At 37.2% G+C, this 20,874-nt stretch overlaps 1 protein-coding gene and 1 pseudogene across 4 annotated transcripts in view; both read right to left on the bottom strand.

The window, feature by feature from the left end:
* The window catches only part of LOC107701962 (zinc finger protein 532-like), a 19,770-nt gene extending 13,250 nt beyond the window's left edge, over nucleotides 1-6,520 (bottom strand). Inside the window, exons 1-2 of one of the 4 annotated variants that reach the window (XM_016504132.1) lie at nucleotides 6,447-6,520; nucleotides 4,831-4,986 (exon numbers count right to left, since the gene is read on the bottom strand). The gene's annotated coding sequence lies outside the window, so the exon portion shown is untranslated. Of the gene's footprint in view, nucleotides 1-1,667; nucleotides 1,785-4,830; nucleotides 5,335-5,399; nucleotides 5,493-6,446 lie in introns of those variants that run through there. The other 3 variants (XM_016504129.1, XM_016504131.1, XM_016504130.1) reach the window with 3 other exon arrangements.
* A 9,150-nt stretch (nucleotides 6,521-15,670) lies between these two features.
* Nucleotides 15,671-18,169, bottom strand: LOC107701935 (retinal homeobox protein Rx3-like; annotated as a pseudogene).
* Between the last annotated feature and the right edge of the window lie 2,705 nt (nucleotides 18,170-20,874).

Here is a 20,874-nt window from a genome sequence, read left to right as displayed (position 1 = left end):
CCGTTGTGAATCGGGCTAAAGTAAGGCGATAGTTTCGAACACTGGCTGGTTATGTACTTGCTCAAATATTGATTTTGGATAATTTTTAACCAAAAAAAGTTACGGACTGCAGCTTTAAAAATAAATTTTTAAAGATTTGGTCCTCAAAGAGTTGATCCTACAATATTAATACTAACTAAAAACACAATCACATATGAACATCACTATTTTGGCATATTTAAAATGATAAGAGAAAAAAAAAATCACAAATAAAATAAAGCTGTGTCGTGCTAGTAAGGTTAGCCACCCCCCATTACTCCTGCTACTGCTGCTTTTATTGAAATGGAAGAGAGCACTGCAGCCCTGCCTCCATTACAGCAAATAACATCTGCACGCACAGGGTACGCAGGGCCAAGACGGCCTTCCCCGCACACAATGGAGCCAATGGGGTAAGGCATGTAAGCAGAGAAGGAGCAGCAAACAAAAGACAGAAAACAAAAGAGAGAAATAACACAGGGACAAGAGGATTTTAATGAAAGACATTAAGCTGTTGAAGCCAGTATGGGGCCTAAACACATTTACAGCCGAGCAGCCTGATTTCAAAACAGAGTGTCGCTCACAGGAAAACAACTGTGATTCTTGGGTTTCTATCCGAGGCCTTTAAAATTAGGCCACTGTATGACGCAGTAGCCCAACTATCAGAACAATAAAAAATATCACACACATGCAAACATATAGAAGTGGAAACATGCAAATGAGCCACTCCTCACCCTCGGTGTTCCAACAACTAGAGCAAACAATCTTGCTTTCCTTCCCTTCTTCCTTCCTTCCTTCCTCTCACCACCTCCACAACAAAACACCACCACCACTACCCTCCTCCTCCTTTCTCCCTGACAGCAGAGGGAAAAAAATCCACTTTTTGCACTAGGCAGGGCCCTTCAAGAAACGATCCACCAGGAGGAAAGGCACGCCAGAGACCGTTCTGGATGGTGACCACCATGAATAACAGCACATAGTGACCCACAGTCACCATATCTGCTCAGTTCTCATGGCTGCCTCCTGGCCCTGATGTGCATAACCGTCTGGAGGTGTGCAAAGACCGCCTCTCTAACGTCCCTGCTCTGGGCTGTATCACTCCTGAAGACCCCTTTGCCATTTTGGCTGCCATGAAGCAGTCAGCTATCTGCCTGTAGCACAGTGCCTGTATTGTTTCCGAGCCTCCTCGTCTGCCTCAAACCGGTTTCAACCGGTTCCGGTCACCCTGCATAATGTGTGTGCTGCAGTGCAGCCACACTGGAGACACAGAAGCTGGCCGTTTCTTCATCAAATCTTCAATATTCCTGCAAAATATTCCTGCTTTGAATGCGTGTTAATATTATCGAAGAGGTTTGTGTTCAGAATGCGTGTGCAGTTGACGTTGCCGAGCCGAATCAAACACTAGGCCTGAAAAACACAGACTATGGAGGACGTTTATGAAAAATACATGCACACCAGAGGCTGGTTTATATGGATGGATTGATGGATGAATGAGAGAAGGAAAAACTGCAAAGCCAAAAAGCAGATGCACATTCCAGAGGAAAACCACAAGCACTGTGTAAACCAAAACCACAAGATGAGCACCGTTTCCTGACAGAAGAAAACAAGACACAGAGATAGTAAGTAGAATTTAAACAGGCTCGGTACCTGACCTCTTTTTGATTGTGCCTCTCGGTTTTACCCCATTCTGCAGCACTGGACTGCTTCTACTTCCTTCTCTGCCTCCCCTCTCCCACTCTCTCTCTCTTCCTCACTCTCACACTCTCCATGGTCCCTGTTCCTCTCTTCTAGCCAGTGTCCCTGCTTCCTCCTTTTGCCTTTTCCCCAGAAAACCAGTGAGAAACACGGATCTTTGTCAATTAAAATCAGCTGCTCGTCCCCTAATCCTCCAGCCCTGGGCAACCGTGTCCGGTCTCTGCCAAACGTGAGAGAAAACAAAGGCCGTGACACATAGGAAAAACACACACACAGAGACACACAAACAGGGAAAAAGCAGGCTCTTTCTTGCCCTACCCCGCATCGCCCCGGCCCTACTACCGGGAATCTTCGTGGAGAGGCTTATGCAAGACGTCAGTCCAGCCAGGCCCCATTCTGTATGAGTGTGATTTTTTTCCCCTTCACTATGAGCCTGCTGGTTCCTGTTCTATAGGTCACTCTCTCCTCTGCAGATGCACACGGCAGCGCAGGGAGGAAGGGGGCAGTGTTCTGACAAGCAGCCCTGGCCTTTTGTCTTTGTGTGCACTCGTGGGGGGGGAGGGGGACTCGGGGATGAGACTCTGGCTCAAGACTGCAACCAGCTGCTGCAGCCAAAGAAGACAAGCAGATTTGAGGAGAGACAGAGAGAGAGGAACAAGGCAGAAAGGAGAGGTGGAGGGAAAAAAAGAAGGAATATGAGACGGGACTGGAAGGAGGGGTGTAAGGGGAGAAGGGAATCTTCTGGAATGATGTTTGCAGAGAGACTGCGAGCAGGAAGAACAAAGGCCCATGATGGCATTGGCTAACCTGCAGTCAAATCATGTATGCGTGTTGTTTTTTCATGCAGGTGCATAGAGAAACATTCAATCCAATAGGCTCAGGCATATTTGTAGCATTTTTTAAGGTAAGAACCTCTTTGAGGCCAACAACAGCTTTAGCGACATTACAGTAATCATTCAATGCAGTGATGGTGTTGTTTTCTTAAAGGGGTCATATGATGTTGCTAAAAAGAACATTATTTTGTGTATTTGGTGTAATGAAATGTGTTTATGCAGTTTAAGGTTCAAAAAACAATTATTTCCCACATACTGTACATTATTGTTTTTCCTCTATGCCCCGCCTTTCTGAAACGTGTCGATTTTTACAAAGCTCATCGGTCTGAAAAGCGAGGTGTGCTGTGATTGGCCAGCTATCCAATGCGTTATGATTGGCCGAATACCTCAAGTGTGTGACGGAAATGTTACGCCCCTACCATATTGTGATGATGCCGTCAGGCCGGGGCGATGATTCAAAAACATGAAAACCCATTATAAACGAGGCATTCGTTGCATCCAGTGGGGACATAATTATGGATTATAATGACTTATACTGTCTTTTTAGACGAAGGAGCGTCCGGAAGGACATGTGACGACTCCGGGCTGGACTCCGCTTTGTCCACGGTGAAAGCCGATCCGGTGATCCACAGCGCAAAGTTGTTGTATTTCCTCAGCAACCAGCACGGATCAGCTCTAGGCATGACAAAGCGGGTATCGTCCTCTTTTGTAAGGCCAAACAAAGTAGTTTCACTTTCACAACGAAACACACAGCACCTTCACAACATGGCGGCGGCAACAACAATACTACAGCGAGAATAAAAGTTATGCCTTCTTTCTTTGCGTGAACACTTGGGCGGCGTTATGCAAATCTTCCCAGATAGTGACATAGGTATGTGGGGGCGTGTTAGAACGAGCCGTTTTAGGTAGGGTGTGGCTGACTCTTAACTTTTATAAAGAATATCTCTTTGGATTTGAGACTTTAGTCTTTGCAACTTTACAGATCTTCTTTATGCACCAAGAGCTTGTAACACTCCAAAGAGAAAGGAAAAATTGAAATCGCATCATATGACCCCTTTAACTTATGGCCTGTGGCACCATTTACTTTGCTGCAAATATAAAAAATAAGCACTACATATTCTTGTTTCTGCCATTTGGCTTTTGCCAAGCAAACAAACTAATCTGAGACATCCTAACAAATTTGCAGAAAAATGCTAGTCAAGACCAACCAAATGCTAGACGAAATAGTCCATGAACTTATGAACTCACGTGTCACATATCAGTACAAAGCAGATTCAATTTTGTTGTTATTTTACTATTTTAAAAAGTCAATACAAATTGCCATTTGCAACCTACTGTACTTCCCTAATCTGATGTGAAACTGAATATATAGTGAGATTTTATACATTGGTAATTGAAAGGATTGAAAATATGCAGCTAAACCGAATGCAAATTTACAAAACACAATGCCTCAATAGTTGTTTGGCTGTTGGTTAGCATTATTTAAAAGCATCGCAAATGGAGAACAGGACTTGATTTTATCCAATCGGAATTGACTGGATTGTGAAAAGTAGGCATTGGGCCTATTAGGCCTATTAGCCCATAGGCAGCCAAACTGGATTCAAGTTTACAATACCGTAACGTCTACATAGTTGTTTGGCTATTTGTTAACATTATCCAATAGCGTTGCACGGCCTACATGATGTCATCAGCTGTAAAGTTGTTTCACAAGATGAGCAAGTTAGGTCATCTTGATTAAATATTAGATATAAAATGAACTACATATATTTATACATATATTTACTAAATATCCATTTATATTAAATATTAATATATTTTGTCAAAGAATCTTTAACAGTACAAGCAACACATGCATTAGGAAAGTAAATGGGGCTGATTTTGAATTCATGTTGATTTTAAATAAAAATGAGAAAGATATATTCCTACTACAATGCATTATAAAAAGAAAATGATAATAATTTTCCGTGTTGTTCATTGTGGCCTACATGAGGCTTCTTTAGCCCTGGCCCCTGAACCATTTACAGGGCAGTGAGCGGTTCACTTCTGATGACTTCTGCAATGAGAAGAACATGAATGCATGTAGCTATTGCACAACAAACCAACAGACTCAAAGTACAGCAAACGAAATCCCCCATTCAAACCAGAAAACCATGACGGCAGCAATGCTACGGCCAATAAACGCATGTATGCTCTCCACTACACCCATTACCAGCAACCCTCCTGGCCTACCACAATGACAGCTATCGAAAGGACCCATTCAAAGAGCAAAGAACAGATGCTGACCTACCTGTGGGTTATTGTAAGAAAGGGCTGTGTCTCAATTAAAAGGTTGCATATGAGGGCTCTTCTTCTCAGCAGGGCAGCAAAGGCAAATATCAAAGGCAAGAAGGCCAGCCATGATTCTTGCTGTTGCACCACCAAATTCAGCTATGCACAGCACAACCTAGAATGACAGACATCATCAGTATGCATGAAAGAGGGACTCAGAAATACATTGCAGTGCTGTCAAAAAGCATTGCAAAACGTTGCTCATGGGTGCAAGCAGCCCTCATATGATCGAGAATGCACGGCTTTCCCCCTGCCGAATACGGCAGTAAGACATGGAGAGGCTGCTGCCCACCCCCAGAGATGTAAGCGCAGTCACATGACCGCCGGTGTCCTATTGATTCCTTATATCGTGCCATAATACTGCCAGCTGCAACATTATTGTTACATTCGAGTTTCAAAACGTTCTATGACGCCACCACGGAGTTCTCGCAAAGCGCGGAGTATTTATTCGCTCTTATTAACAGAACAATGTGAACACTTGCTTTTCTTCTTTCATTTTCTAAATGTTCTCTCAAAGATTGCCCTTACATTTGTAAAAGGTTTCGGTATGAAACGAACATTTGCGTCATATAACCATGTATTTTGTACTTCACTGCTTGAATATCGTGAGATGATTTTTTTTCTTTTTAACTGTCAATCCCAAAAACCCTTGCGATTATCACAGCGGCATGATTCAACGATTCGTTTTTTTGAACAGTTCGTTTCTAAAAATGATTCAATGAATCTTTTACGTCACGCCGCCACTGACTGCATCATACGTGCTTCCGGCGTGGCATATTACATGCTCTAACGTTCTGTGTAGTCACAAAGTGATGTTTATGACATTTTTATAAAGTTTTATTTATTTATATGTGTCCTGGTGCATTTTGCTGCAGCCCTGATTTAAATGTTAAAAAAAAAAAAAAACTGAAATGTTCGAATTCTAGGCTGAAAAGTTATGGACGTTTTAATAAAATGTTAAAACCAACTCTGTTGTGAATGTGTGCATCAAGCTGTAATCATATTACCTTTATTTATTTAGAAATTGTATGTTGTTTGGCAACTGAAGTGATTTTTTTACACGTATTTTTCGCCTCATTGGTCAAATTCTCTACTTACTATCAGATTATCCATCGCTGGCTTGTTAGGAATCTTTAGCCTATGTAAAGAGACACTAAGGTTCGAACAATCTAAGCTACTTTTATTATTAGCATAGAACAAATATAATTATAATATGGCTGAGTAATACTACGATACATCAAATTCATTCCAATTAATCCGAATCACTGTGAATCGGACATGTCCGAAACTTTTGTTCTCGGTTCTTTTGGACCACTGGTTCGTGAATCATTCATTCAGTCTGATCCGTGAACGACCACCGGATCAACTGATTCATTGAAAAGATCCGTCTCATAAGAACGATTCATACACCGCACTTGGAAAAGACAATGATTTGATATCAAACATCATTGATCTCTTTTTCAAAACAAGTCCGTACAATACATTTGCGTTCTTACGTATTATGGCCAAATGATGGAACATTATTGACGATTCCCATGGAAAGTTTGTGGATTGTTGGTTTTGAGCCACACTTACCCATGAATCACCGCGGTGATGCCTATTCGCTCCTTATAATCTTCATGGTCGGAATTGATATTTAAACATGCTCCTATTAAACTAGATTTTGACGTATAGCCTACTTAGTATGTGAGTGGCAGCCACCCAGAAACAGTCCTAAACATGTGATTGGGTTTTGATGTAAGAGAACAACTGGGGGTGAACTTTACTGCAAGAAACGTTATTATTGATTACGGACTGGTATTTTGGCCAGTAGCAACAGTTTAATGTTAAAATGCCTTATTGATGGATTTGTTTATTACAAACATGCAGCTTTTGACTTTACAAATTGATGGACTGGCGTTACTTTGGATGATTGTGGTGTTTTTATCAGTTGATTGGACTCTACGTAATATTTTCAGCAAATGGTTATTTTTGCACTTACTATTAGCACCTTCTTGCGGGCCTCTGGTGGTTGCCAGACCCCAAGCGAGAGCGAAGGTAAGGCGGTAACATCGCAGCCAGTGTTGCCAAATAATTTTCAGAGAAAGTTGCTAAAGGAAGGTCGATTTGTTGCTAAATGACGTTATGACGTCCTTGTGCGATGACGTCACTGCGTAATCAAGATGCAAAATTGTCACAACATCAAATCTCCGCAAAAAAACTATTTTATATATGTTAATGTTGTTTGTAAAATAATATGCGTAATATAATAAAATATTTATAACTGCATTTTAAATACATTGAATTATTGAACACTTATTGAACGTTTTTTTAATAACTAGTAAACTAGTAATACTACACATTCTCAACAATTATGCTTTAAGCAGTATATTAGTAGTTAGTTAGTATGCTATATCTGGTAAAATAACTAGTATCTTTTTCATTTTTCTTACAGTGTACTAACTGAACAAAAATCGCAGGTACAAGCTACTAACAAAGTGTATCATAAATGAACAATTATTAGATTATTAAATTATTATTATTATTAAATTTAACAATTGCAAATGGCAGCTAACTTAATTCACATAGCTCAATTTGTTGCTAGGTGCTTTTGGAAGAAAAAGTTGCTAGGGTAGTCTGAAAAGTTGCTAAATTTAGCAACAAAATTGCTAAGTTGGCAACACTGCACCCAGTTCAGCTCCTCATAGGACCAAACTTGATTCCCAGAAGTCTTTGCTGCACACATCAGCAAGCAATGTGCTGGTTGATAAACAGGAGTCTCTAGTAACCTAAACAATCTAAGCACATTATTAATATGCCTAAATAATTGTGAATACCACGTTTGTGGACACAATCACGCAATAACATTTACATTAAAGGGGTCATATGATGCGATTTCAAGTTTTCCTTTCTCTTTGGAGTGTTACAAGCTGATTGTGCATAGATAAGATCCATGAAGTTGGAAAGACTAAAGTCTCAAAACCAAAGACATATTCTTTATCAAAGTTAAGACTCTGCCACGCCCCCCTAAAACGGCTCGTTCTAACACGCCCCCACATATCTAGGTCACTATGTGGGAATATTTGCATAATGCGTCCAAATGTGCACGCAAAGAAAGAAGGCGTGGTTTCAGTAACTGCAGTTAGTGTTGATGCAGCCATGTCAGGGAGACGCTGTGTGTTTCTAGGCGAAAGCAAAAGCACTTTATTTGGCCTTCCGAAAGTAGATGCATTTAGGAATCTTTAAGATTACTTACAACAGAACAGCAATGCATTTTATGGACGCGCGCGCGTGCGTGCGTGTGTGTGTGTGACAGAGAGTGAGAGAGAGATCACAGTGGAGTCAGCTGTCTTAACCGTGGCTTGTGTACTGCAAACACATACCAGCTTCATCACTGTGTCTGTCACGCGACTCTGTTCCTCTTTCGGGCTCTGTCTTTACATTTATTTTGAAAGATGAAGCTCGCGATTATAGTAAGGGGCGTTACATTTCCGACGAGTGCTTGCGGTGTTCGGCCAATCACAATGCACTGGGTCAGCTGGCCAATCAGAGCAGACTGCGCTTGTCGGAAGGAGGGACTTTGTAGAAAACGAAGCGTTTGAGAGAGGCGGGGCATAGAGGACCTACAATAATGTACAGTATTTGAAAAATGTGTTTTTTGAACATTATAGCATGTCAACATATTCTGTTACACCAAATACACAAAATAATGATCTTTAAAATAGCATCATATGACCCCTTTAAAAAAAAAAATTACGAATATTACAAATTAGTAATTTTTAGTCAAAATATAACCATAATTTACAGTAGTAGCCTAAAACTTTGACAGAATGAACGGAAACTTGACCTGGATGTCTAAGGGTAGAGTTGTGTTGACATCTTTTCATTTCTGACCTTTTCATATTTAATCTGATCTGAAAAAAGGTAGGTTAGCCTGCTCAGTTTATTTACTGGGCCTGCGGCAATACTCTTAAAGTAATATCGTGATTTACAATTGCATTTTTAATGTCATTCTGAATCCAGCCTATATAGAGTGCAGCAATTTATGCAGTATTGCAAATAAATGCATTTGTTTTTTACATGATGAAATTATTATAAATCATTCAACTGTGACTGGGCTTTTATTATTATACGTTAAAGCATCATACTTAAGTTTTTGTCCTTCTATATTGACATGTCCTCTGGTCAACTGATACCAGAGTTTGTGCAACAACCATACAGTCTATGGCAACAACCTTCAAACGAAACCAAATAGTTCCATCTAGTGGTGAAAGTCATGCTGTGATTAATTTCAGGAATTACATGTTATTCTAGTTGCATGCGATTAAACACAAACTACAGTTATGTCCATTTTTAGTCTTGACAAATTTTCAGTTCATTAAAAAAGCAAAACAACAAGCAAAGCAACATACTTAGCTTTGCAAAATAATTAACTCTACTTGTTGCTATAAAACTAATCTCTCTTTTGACATTCACACGTAATATCATGAAGAATTTAAGCCTTACTCGGTGAGGATGAGGTAAACAGCAGCATGAGAAACTCACCTCACCTGCCCTGCTTTGTGTTGTTTTACAAATCTGACAGTGCCTTCGAGGTCTTGTCCATAATTTTCAGGATTTGCTATCTGGGTCACATTATCCGGAAATATTATATCTTGATTATTCCAATAAGATATCTTATGAATAATCATTACATAAATTCACAGAAAGCCTCACATATCGCTTCATCTGCATGTGCCTATTGTTCACTTTTTGGTTTTTCCAGCCAAGTAAAACCACAAGCATCAAAGCCCATCTGTTCTTTCCGATTTACAGAACAATACAAGCTTTTGAGGTTACAGGGATGTTGCTTGCTGGGTGAGAGATGTGAAATTAACAGCTGATATCAGTGATGAGTGCCAACTCATTTCTCTCCTAGTTGTACATCTGCACCCAGCACTTTACACTGATGATTACATTGATGAAAAATAAATAAAAAATATATATTCATGAAAAAAATTAAATCTCTTTTAAATTTAAAAAGACCTAAATAATAAAAATGAAGAAGAAAAATATTTTGATCTTTCATCTTTGTTGTGTTGCACTAACTGGGGTTTTGGTTTTGTGCACTCATGTAGATGTTCATGTTTGTTTAAATGTTTGACTTTTATATTCATTTTAATTTAATCGAAATACTTGTTTTGCAGTCCTAAAAATAACAATAAAACAAATATAACATGATGATATATATAATGAATATAGCATGCTATGGTTTCACAGAAATGGTCATGAAATAAAAAATAAATAAAATAAAATAAAAATAAAAATGTATTTTTTTATATTATGTATAGTAGCCTATAATGTATTTGTATAATAATATAAATAGATTTGTAACTGGAGATATGTTGACATGATTTATGCCATCAGACTCCATTACCAGAAACTTTATTATAAATTTCCCTGCTATATAATAAAATAAAATATTTTTCGGCTGGTTTTAAAGGGGTTTGGAGCATTATTTAGCAGGTCAGGGACCAGTTTAAATCAGTTAAGACCAGTATGAGAGACCTCTTTCTGTCTTTATTTTCCTATGCCATAAAGCAATTGGCGTCTATTACACAAACTGCACGAGAAAACAATAACAAGCTATTTTTACCCCGCATCTAATGAAAAACTGATGACATTTCACATTGAATCTGTCTTGGGAAACACAATTGCCCGTGGCTGAGATAATGACAGGTTAGCTCAACATGACATTCTGTTTTTATGTCAAGTAGCCTAACCCACCAAGATACTGACGCAGAACCCCTGGGAGGGGGCATTAAACTTTCAGTGTCCCACCCCACACGAGTCATCCAGACACTGGCATGACAATTTCTCTCAATAGCGCACGAGATTATCGCGTCATTTTCTTTCACTTTCTAAGTGGTCGTCGTCACGGGAGTATAAAAATGAAGTGATTATCCATATGCAGCATTTCACGGGCCTCTACTAGCGATAAACGCACGAGCAAATACAGGAGTAGGCTACTGATCAAAGAAGCTGAAGGGACTCGAGTTTTACCTGAGCGTCATGTGCCTTGTATGGAGATACAGATTAGTCGTTTCCATCATTCTGGTTATTGTGCTCTGTGATGTTTATGCATCAGACGCACAACCAATTGGAAAAGTTTATCCTCGCGGAAATCACTGGGCTGTTGGTGAGTTAAAATCATATTTTTAATTGACCACTTAAAAATATTTTGGGTCTTACACTTATAAATATACACGTATTGTTTTGGAGGAGAGTACTTAAAGTATTTACATTTATATATATTTTTTTATTTTATCCTGCATATTGACTCTGCATACTCTGTATTTACATTTATAGTTTTTTTTTTAATAGTAAACCGTATAAAAACGCTTAAAATGCTTAATGAAGGTTGACAATTTAAGTCAAATGTGCAACAACAATACTTGTTGATAAATTAAATGTATTTTTCTACATATTATATAAAGAATACGTATGATATGTATATGAACAGGCAGTAATACAAATATAAAAAATAAAATAAAATAAAATAAAATAAAATGATAAAATATCAAATTTAAATTGGTGTGTGCCTATACCATACATGAAAACAAAAACAGTTTATAAATTAATATGCTGATCTAAAGAACCTGAAATGTAACATCTAGAACTTTTGATCTCCTGAGAACCACGGGACTGGACAAACAGAGGGTTTGTTGCTGAACCATTAAATAAAAGTTTTAAGAGTATACAGTAAATGAAATCAATGACACTAGATATAAATCACTTGATTAAATGTACTAGTGGTAATTTGTTTAGTGCATTCATTAAGCATGTATCTGGAGTGATTGCTAAATTCTCAAGTGTCACTTAAGCTTTGAGTCTGAAGAGGGAAAGAGGATCCATGGGGTGAAATTAACAGACTAACAGCCGTGCTTTAACTGGATGAAAATAGCATGCAACTGCCTTTTTGTGTGTTTGCGTGAAGAATTTGTTAATAAAGGTAAAATATGATACTTTCTTTTGATTTTAGAGATTGAGATTTGAGATCGAGTTCAATGGAGCTAGTGCTGTATTAAACAATTGCTCATAAAGTGAATTGTGACATGGTGAATAGAAGGAATTATGTATTATTTTGACTCAAATTGCATTTTGTTTGCACATTAATACCAGACTAGATTCAATATTTGTTTAAATAGCTAATATATATATATTTTCTTGATTAGGTTGTATTATACATTAGTGGCATTGTTTTGACTTTGTTTGCAACCTGCACATGAAGTCTTATTTAAGTGTGGAGATGCTCTTCGTAGGCTATCCTAACCTGTATAGGTTCAATTATATTTGTTTCAAATGCATTCATTTGACTTCAAATCAGAGCAATGCTCAGTCTATAATGATCTATATGTGTTTTAGGGCACTTAATGGGCAAGAAAAGCACAGATGAGCAGGTCAGACCTGAGGATCCAGAAGGCAATGCTGAGACCTCTATGACGACTCTAGATCAGGATCAGCAGCTGGAAAGATACAACAAACATCTGCAGCTGCCACTCCTGCATACGCTCATGAGAGGACGGATGGCACCGAGGAGATCGACGCTCATAAACTACTCCAGTGCATGCTGGAAGAAAGACATCAGTGGGAGGAAGTTCATGAGAGAGACAGACAAGTCAAACTGGTAAGAAACGGGAAAGAAATCCTGAACATGATCATTATGCTAATGAAAAAATGCATGCAAGATGCATTTAAAGTGCATATAGGTGGTTCTGATCTATTTTTTAATCACAAAACTATTCTGCAATGTGTATAACAAACAAAAAATAAAACATAGTTGAGCAAATAAAGAATCACTTTTGACCAGAAAATGTACAAATAAGACACAGATAAACCTTTTGTAACCAGTGTTATTTTAGTGGCATTAAAATGCTGTTATAATTTTTTATTAATATTTTGAATTAGTTTTTATTTTTATATTTTCTTATTTCATTTTTATTTTTATTTTTAGTCTTTTTTTTGTGTGTTTTTGTCATTTAAAAAAAAAAAAAAAGTCTATATAGTTTTAAATTTTTATTTCTGTTTTATTTATTTTAGTACATCAAATTAAACTAAATAAAAATGTGGCTTTGGCCACTAGCTGAAATAAGTTTAAGTTTTATCATTTTATTTTCTTTAAATTAAAGTTAAATTTATTTAAAGTAATAAAATCGTTTTATGGTTTTAGTTTTAGTTAACTGTACTAGTTTTAGTTAACCCTATTTGTAACATTTTTTTAAGCTAATGATGATATGCATGTTTTATTTAAGGTAAATTTCCTTTGATTCTTATATAATAATATTTCTCTTTTTTTATATTTCATATACAGGCTGAGGATGTCTTGTTGCGGGCTTTATTAATGCAGGATGACAACGAAAGCTGAGGACCAACTGGACAAAAGACTGTGGGTGAAGTTCACTTGACAACTGGCTTGATTGAATACAAATGTCTTTATTCAACAACATATAAATAAGCATGTTATATTTTTTTATGTCAATATCTCTACAAAGAAACACGCATAAACTGACTCATTATTCTATATTTTTTATGGTATTGTTTTATAATTGAATTCATCTCCTTGATAACTGACACCATAGTAACCATTGTAGTCACAGTTCAATTGATTAATATTTAATAAACTTTAACTTGTTGGGCTATCTGCGGTTTATAAAAACAACAAGTATGCTCACTTGCATATCGTTTAAAAATGTCGTAGCTAGAAAAAGACTATTAAAGGAATAGTTCACCCAAAAATGAAATTTACTCAGGTCATGCAAGATGTAGATGAGTTTGTTTCATCATCAGGACAGATTTGGAGAAATTTATCATTACATCATTTGCTCACCAATGGATCCTCTGCTGTGAATGGGTGCCGTCAGAATGAGAGTCCAAACAGCTGATAAAAACCACAATAATCCACAAGTAATCCACACCACTCCAGTCCATCAGTTAAGAGCTTGTGAAAAGCTGCGTGCTTGTTAGAAACAAAATCATCTCGTCTGAATCAGGGGAGAAATATGCACGGATCAAGCACCGGTTACAAGTGAAAACAGTTCTAAACAAATAAGTTAGGGGGCTTTGATGTAAGAGGACAACAGGGGATTGACTTTTTCACTGAAGGAAGCATTATTATGGATTACGGACTCATATTTTGTCTGGAAGCGACGGTTTAAAGATAAATTGCCTTAATAATGGATTTGTTTCTTACAAACACGCAGCTTTTCACTTCACAAGGCATTCATTAATGGACTGGAGTCATGTGGATTATTGTGATGTTTTTATCAGTTGTTTGGACTCTCATTCTGACGGCACCCATTCACTGCAGAGGATCTATTGGTGAGCAAGTGATGTAACGCTCAATTTCTCCAAATCTGTTCTGATGAAGAAACAAACTCATCTACATCTCAGATGGCCTGAGGGTGAATACATTTTCAGCAAACTTTAATTCTATCCCTTTCACATTAACATATGAATTCTTTATGGTCCATGCATCACAATTAAATAGAGACTGTGCTGAGCTGAATGCGCTTGTACACTTAGTGTGAGAGTTTAAAGACCCAGTCTCATTCCAAAAGCAATTTGTTACAGGTTATGATCGATCTTTTGAGGTGGCTGGCCATAACCTGCTTATTAGTCAAGCAGTCACTTAACAGAGGCAGGCAGGTGACAGGAAAACTCTTCACCGCACACTAATGACCATCTGAATAACTAAATCACGACCTTTGCATTGTCTGTGACAACTGGCAGGAAATTGTTGACGGTCTAGCTGTCTCACTGCTCTCAGCTGTCTGTGCACAATAATGGCTCCAATTATTCACACTGATGTTTCTAACAATGGAAGATGTCAATTGAAGCCACTTTCATTTGGTTAAGCTCATCTAGTTCACACAGTTTCCTTTCTGATGTTTGCTTTCCTCATTTGTCACAGATGAATCTAATTGCATCATTGATAAAGTTACTGCATAAATGGCAAACGTCGGATTTGGTGAGAGTCGTGTGTTTATGAAGACGTGAGCTGATGGGTTTGATAAAGGTGTACAGGTTCCAACTGCTAATGCAAACAACTATATGAAGGAATTTAGCTAAGCTGATGATATGCAATCTCCTAAAGGATTTTAAACAGTGGTTTACACGCCTTACATTACATTGTATGTAAAAAAAAAAAATCTTTATAAAAGTATATAAAAAATATTTATAATATCACACCTATTTTGTTTACACAGTATAAATGAAAAAGAAAAGGCTTACATTGTATTTTAGCCCAAGGACATATATTTAATTTGGCTTTGAAAATGTTTAGCATTCCTGATTTATAATAACTCCAGATTTAGTTTGGTTTAGTGATGGTGAGATCATATTTCTATATAGAAACACCCACAGAAACCTAAAAATATACCACAAAATTTAAATATAGATCGTAAAGACACAGGTCCATTATTACAGTATGGAGGGAGAATAATGTTCCAAACGCAACCACTAGATGGCGCCACACTGACGCATCTTCCGCTGTGCGAACTCACGGTACATGACAGTCTGATGATGGCCTGTGGGAACCGGATCATCCTTTATATATATATATATATATATATATATATATATATAAACTGCAGCAACAACAACAAAAACCTATGGGATTATATAAAATATATGATATCTTAATGGAAGTTTATATAATGCATTTTTTTTATTTCTCTCTTAAAAAAATTAGGTCCAGTTGCATGTTTGAATTAGCAAGGAAGCTTTATTAAATGAACTCATGATAAAAAAAAAAATCCAAAAATGACAGTAATGTACAGTAAATTTGCTTTACAAAGCTTGTCATCCATAATGAACAACTCTGGGAGGTTTCTGAACCACACACAGATGTGAAAACCACTTCTCTTCAAACGGAGTCTGATTTAGAAAGTTAAAGGAGATGCAAACAAGTCTCTGAGTGTCTCAGTCCAGCATCATCCTCAGTTTACCACGTCTTCCCTATAGACTGGATGTGTTCCTTCGCTTTCATTCTTAGCGAGGCGATACTTGTGTTTCGTGGGTCTGCCTCTTCTAGTGAAAATTTATCCATAAAGCCTGAGCACTGATACGCTGGTGGAGGGGGACACACCGCCCCTATATGGGGCAGAGGGTGGTTGGGTGTAGTTGAGCTGAGAAACTGTGGAGGGGTGTAGCTGGCTGGTACTCCCTGCTGAGGGGTGATGAAGCTGGGCAGGGACTGCAGGAGAGAGCTGCAGGAGGTGATCGGTCCAGTAAGCCAGGGCTCTAACGGCAGACCGCTACCCAGAGACAGCGGCCCCGATCTTGGGATGGACAGCATGGAGGACTCCTGCAGCTTGATGGAGCTCACCTCCAGTTTCTCCTGACGTCGCCACTTTGCACGGCGGTTTTGGAACCACACCTGACATTTGACATAAGAAGGATTTGGTTTAGAATGCAAGAGTAACACGTTTAAAAGCCCAACTGTGACGGAAGATATAGAAAAGTACAGATGTAATGTTGATGTTTTGCAAAAAACCTTTCAAATACATTTGCCAGAATAAATAAATAATTCAAATTGTATTAGTTTGCAAAACCTTTCAAATACACTTGCAAAAAAGTTGATATATGTTTATGATTGAATAGTATTCTATTTATATTATTTATTTGACATATTATACATAGTTATATTACAATATTATAAATTATTTTTGCCAGTTATTTATGTCCCAGATCTTAATTTGCTACACATAAGGTTCAGATATTTGAAAACAAATTAGCCACATTTTATTAGCTGTCACTAAAATGACTTTAGAATATTTTAAATCAGAATATTATATCCTAATAAAACTTAAGAAGAAGGAGGCCAAATTTTCAGTTTGATGTGAAATCTCTTACCATCGATATTTGTCAAGTTTTACTTTTAATGAATGTAATACAAGATTATTTATTTTTCAAATTTACTTTAAATATTTCTAAAGTTTTTAATATAATTTTTTAAAAAGAAAAAAATACCCAGTTGTTTCAATACATTGCATTTTGTTTTAGTTTATTCTATTTTATTATTATTTATAAAAACAAAAATATGATTATTTGCCTTGAAATTGTGCTTGAAATATTTTTGAGCAACATTGCAAACGGATGGAATGACTATGTAAAATTATAGGTTTTGAACAGTGATCTATTAAATGAAGTGATCCTATTGCTAGCATGTGTCATTCTTATTCTCAAATACACGGATCATGTAAGTCCATCATGTGTGTGGTCTACCCTGTGCTCACCTGCACTCGAACTTCTGGCAGGCTGACCTTGAGCGCGAGCTCCTCTCTGCTGTACACGTCAGGATAATGCGACTTCTCAAACGCTCTCTCGAGCTCGTGCAGCTGAAAGGTTGTGAACGTGGTCCGGTTCCGCCGGTGCTTTTTCTTAGGATTTTCATGATCCGATAATTCACCACCATCCGCACCCGGCAGATCCGGACTGACCATGACGGAGGATCTACAGACACCTGTATAAAAAGAAGGAGGTTGAGAAGGTGTGACGTGTTCATATTAAAATTAAAATTCACGTATTAAAATGATTTTTCTTTTTTTTTTTAAACTTCACATAAACCACTAAAAAGATTTTAAACTTTTAACATCGTCATATTTATTTAATTAGCCTATATTTTAGACTTTTTCAAATAAAATGTATATAATTTAACACTTTTTTCTGTCTTTTCCTTTCTTTAAAAAAACTTTTTTTTCCATTTACAATAAAAAAACTAAAAACTCTTAAAACTTTTCAATAGCCTAAACTTTTCAGATTTCATATAGCCTAATATATCAATATTGAAATGTCTATTATGTACTTGTAGAAATGTATTCATGACTTAAAATTTGTTATTTAGTATAAAGTGCTGCCGAAACGTCTAGTTTTAAAAGCAGACAAATGTCACGTTGCGAAGCTGTTAACTCACCTTCAAAGTTTTTGGAGTTATTGGAGTCCTTTTTGGGGGAAGACAAACGCTTAGCGTCTTTGACCGGCTTCCCAGATCCATAAGAAAAAGCCGTGTGGAAGATATTCTCTCCTTTAAATCCCAAAATGGATTCAATGCTGTGGATCCTCGTTTGGGACCCAGGACTGCGCACCAAGCGCGCGGATCCAAGCGCGCGGATGGGTTGAGACGCTCTTCCATATCTTGGGACTGGGATCCAACAAGCCTCATCGAACGTTTTGTTTCAGGAAAAAAAAGAAAGTACTAAGGATTTCTAGCCTATTTCCTATGCAAGACACTCTATTTCCAATAATCCAGGCTGTCCCAGCAGAAGCAACTTTCTCCAGTAGTGGACCTGCACACACTGAGGATGCAGTGGCCCCCAGGGGCCTTATATGGATCCCCCTCGACCGGGACTCTATTGTGTGAGTGACATCCCCTTCGACACGTCAAGAAACGTCAGATTGGCCGGAGTGAGGGATGTAGTATTGTCCCCGAGCATTTAACTCCTCCCAGAGATCCTTGTGGGCATAATGGCAGCTTTATAAACCGCCTTACATAAATCTTAAATCATCTTTTCCCACTCCAGATGTCTTGATCATGATGGCCTGTAGAAATAAGAGGAACTGGGGCTGGGATTACATCTTTGGGGCCGAAACAGATCAAGATCTCTGCACGCGCAAAATGCCATTAAAAATGTCAGCTTGTAAAATGTTCTGTGGTACACTCGCGCCGAAATAGTTACTTGTATTGTACAATATTGTCTTAAAAATAAATGAAAAATATAGAAATAAAAATACAACAAATGACAGAAAGCTTTAAAAAAGCTTTTTCTGACACTATTTGAAGGAGATTCCGTGATAGTTTATCATGGTGAAATAACGAAATTGGTCATATCACTCTCTTCTGAGGTGACAGTAAAAACTGAATGTCTCCGTTTGGAAATATAGCCTATAGGATTTGCAAACAAACAAACAAACAATATATATATATATAATGGCATATAGCTATTTGCCACGTAACGTTTGTAAGAGTGACCGACACACGTTAGGCCTATTTCTATAATTAACAAAATGTTTAAAATGAAATGGTAGGCCTATTCTTTATACTTGAAATAATTTTACACACATTAGGTTGCAGTGTTGGGGGTAATATATTACAAGTAACGCAAGTTACGTAATCAGATTACTTTTTTAAAGTAACTAGTAAAGTAACGCATTACTTTTTAATTTACAAGAGAATATCTGAGTTACTTTTTCAAATAAGTAACGCAAGTTACTTTTTTTTCCAATTTATTGATTGACAGCTCTCCTGTCCCCATGGACATGCATGTTGAGAGAAATCAAAAGATGTTACTGTGGTTCTAAAATAAATATGAATATGCATTAATCATCTCACTCACAACAAAAAACAAAAAAACACAGATTCAGTATTCCTCAAAAGGAATAAAAATAATGCAACTCAGAATATGACGCAAACCTGCAATAATTAAATGTTAAACAACACAAATATCCTTTATGTATTTATTCCCATTCTATTAACCAATGTCTTTGCTTCTGACCTTCGATGATCCAGTTCAACCATACTAATAAGCAAAAATTACTCTAGACGAACATTTGTGTGTCTTTTTTTATTGCTGAAGTGTGTTGAAATTTCTTCTTCTGCATTCTACTGTACGGACGTAAATCTACTTTCCCTTCAGCCTGAGGCTTATTCATTTCACTTTTGGTGTGAAAGGGCTTTTATATTTGCCAAAAATATAACTTTTTTATTTTAAAAACAAACAAGCAAGCCCTGTCCAGATTTAAAAAGTAACGCAAAAGTAACGTAACGCATTACTTTCCATAAAAAGTAACTAAGTACCGTAATTAGTTTTATGGAGTAACGCAATATTGTAATGCATTACTTTTAAAAGTAACTTTCCCCAACACTGTTAGGTTGTAGATTTTTCAACTAATTTGTTGCAGCTAAATATGGAAATATTACATCAACGTTTGAAACACACAGAGGAAAGATAAAATAAAATAAAATAATAATAAAATAAAATAAATAAACCCCGAGTTACAGACATTTAAACAAAATGTGTTAGCCTAACACTCCGCGATTTACAATGGTTACCATTTTAAATGTTGTAGCCTAACACAAAATTATAGTCTTGCTAGCCGATATAAAAATAAATAAAATATAAAATAAAGTAAAAACAAAGCTTAGTCTATATATAATTTCTAATGAGAATATAAAATGTTATTCATAGTCTGTTTGTGAACGACAAAACAGAATAGGCTATGTTTAGGCTTCTTAGACTATAAAACTGGTAAATTGGTATCGGTAGAATGAAATGATCCTGAGTTTTGATGGTGAAACATTAAAGCAGCCTAACTAACAAATTACAACTCTAAAACGACAAAACACCACCAAGAACTACTTTAGGCCTACACTTCGAGCGTGGAGTGCTTTCGGTCATTAGGGGATTTTGTTACATGAACAAAACGCGATCTCAAGCAGCAAGCACGCGACCCCTGAGAGCTAGCCTACAATTGAGGTGCAGTTAATTGGAAGAATTTGCAAACTTCCTCAATACTGAATGGATACGAGTAATTAAAGATTGACAGCAGTCTGCTAATCCGCAGGACACACGCTGGTTTGAGGGGATTACACACTTTCCCCCCTCTGTCCAAAACAGCACAAATCCTTTCAACTGCTTGGCTTTTCCCTAATTACAACAGATAATGTTGGTATTTCGAGATTTATTCAAAGATACACACATGCGCGCGCGTACACACACACACACACACACACACACACACACACACACGAAAAACAAAAATACACACACACGCGCGCGCGCACACACACACACACACACACACACACACACACACACACACACGAAAAACAAAACCACACCGCAAAATATAATAGATGTTTTGAATGTGTTGAGTAAAAATTCAATCATTCGTTCGTTCATTCATTCAAATCTTCTTGTACTTTTTATATATCGCCTTGTTTTCTAATTACCAATCACTGCGAATTTCAATATGTAACTACAGGAAA

The sequence above is a fragment of the Sinocyclocheilus anshuiensis genome, unplaced genomic scaffold, assembly GCF_001515605.1.
Source record: "Sinocyclocheilus anshuiensis isolate Anshui unplaced genomic scaffold, SAMN03320099.WGS_v1.1 scaffold1184, whole genome shotgun sequence".
NCBI classification, from domain to species: Eukaryota; Metazoa; Chordata; class Actinopteri; order Cypriniformes; family Cyprinidae; genus Sinocyclocheilus; species Sinocyclocheilus anshuiensis.
This window is presented reverse-complemented; position numbering and strand designations above follow the sequence as displayed.